Below are 1,728 nucleotides of genomic sequence, written 5' to 3'. Positions count from 1 at the left end.
GATAGGCAGCAAGCCCATCCACTGGACAATCCAGTAGGGTGGGCCATCTCGTGAATGGCGTAGATAAAATTCATAAATCATGGTGGGCCGCAAACAGGGGGAGAGAGAGAGAGAGAGAGAGAGAGAGAGAGAGAGAGAGAGAGAGAGAGAGAGAGACGGTGTGTGTGTAAGTGTTTTTGGCGCCGTTGCCGGGGACTGTTTCAGTCCAATTGGATTTAAGATTCTCTCTTATCATAATTCATAGTCTTAGGTTTTTTACTAACTTTCGGTTAAATTTTTTTTTTTTTTAGAAACTAACCTATTGCCTGTTTTGTAGGGACCTGACATAAACTACTAATTTGGTAATCTCTTTCCAAATTTTCTATTTTTTTTCTTTCTAATTTCTATTTTTAGAATTAAGGTTTTATTTTTTTAGAAAGTTTCTATTTCTAGGCTATTTTATTTTATTTTTAGAAATTTCCTATTTTCCAATTCTAGATTCTGATTCTTCTTTCAAGTAACTTTCTATTTTCTAGTTTTAGAAAATTTTTCCCTTTTTAGAAACTAACTTAGTTTTTATTTCTAAGATTACAAACTTTCTTTTTTTTTAGAAATTAACCGTTGCTTAGGATTTTTTTTTCCCAGCATCATTTTAGTAAATTTAATTTATTTTTGTTTTCTTTTTGTTTACAGGAATTAAGGAAGGAAGCTGCTAAATAACATTGTCTTCAAAAGGAGGAGCTCTCAAATCTTCAGACATTCATCATCTCCTTTTCTCGGGTTCTTCTTTCCAATTCTCGTTTACATAGCTTTCTCTTGTTTTTAGGAATTCATAACTTTTTCCTTTAGTTTTATTCATCTTAGGTTGCATCTTAGTTTAGTTTTCTTTCTTATATTAATAACATAGTTTATGCTAGGACGTAGATCTCTGAATATAGAACTAGCACCGTTTGATCCTGAGATTGAAAGAACAATTCGTGAAAGATTGAGAAATAATCCTGTTGAAATGGCGAATGAGACTGAAGTTAAAGCTCTCAAAGATTATTCAGCTCCTGTCCAATTTAATGCGCCTTCATGCATAGTGTTGCCAACCACTACGGCAGCACACTTTGAACTTAAACCTGGAGTCATACAATTGTTACCATCCTTTTATGGATTGGACAAGGAAGACCCATATCATCATGTGAAAGAATTCTTAAACATTTGCTCCACCTTTAAGTTCCAAAACTTCTCAGACGATTCGATTCGCCTACGCCTGTTTCCTTTTTCTTTGAAGGATAAGGCGAAAGCATGGTTGAATTCTCTAGAAGTTGGATCTATCACTACATGGGACCAACTGTCTAAGAAGTTCTTAAACAAGTTCTTCCCCGTTCACAAAACCAATGCCCTCCGTAGAGAAATTACTAACTTCACACAAAAAGAGGGCGAGCACTTTCATGAATGTTGGGAAAGATGGAAGGACTTGCTTCTTAAATGTCCTCACCATGGTTTTGAGAAGTGGCAACAAGTTCAATACTTCTATGACGGTCTGACACCACAGAACCGTCGCATGGTTGATGCCACCAGTGGAGGGTCATTCATGACCAAAAGTGATGTCGAAGCGTGGAACTTCTTTGAAACCTTGTGCGAAAATTCCCAGCAATGGGATTATTCAAATAGAGGTGACAGAAGTCCCCAACCACAAAAGAGAGGTGGTATATATGAGATAGGAGTCATGCCAGAGCTGAGCGCCAAGCTTGATGACCTGAC

The 1,728-nt window shown here is 36.8% G+C and overlaps 1 non-coding gene across 1 annotated transcript; it reads right to left on the bottom strand.

Annotated features, from left to right (window-relative positions):
* Positions 1 to 1,363: 1,363 nt before the first annotated feature.
* Positions 1,364 to 1,470, bottom strand: LOC131234253 (small nucleolar RNA R71). The gene has a single exon (XR_009165656.1). It is a non-coding gene; the product is annotated as a small nucleolar RNA R71 (small nucleolar RNA).
* Between the last annotated feature and the right edge of the window lie 258 nt (positions 1,471 to 1,728).

The sequence above is a fragment of the Magnolia sinica genome, chromosome 18, assembly GCF_029962835.1.
Source record: "Magnolia sinica isolate HGM2019 chromosome 18, MsV1, whole genome shotgun sequence".
Classification (NCBI taxonomy): domain Eukaryota; kingdom Viridiplantae; phylum Streptophyta; class Magnoliopsida; order Magnoliales; family Magnoliaceae; genus Magnolia; species Magnolia sinica.
This window is presented reverse-complemented; position numbering and strand designations above follow the sequence as displayed.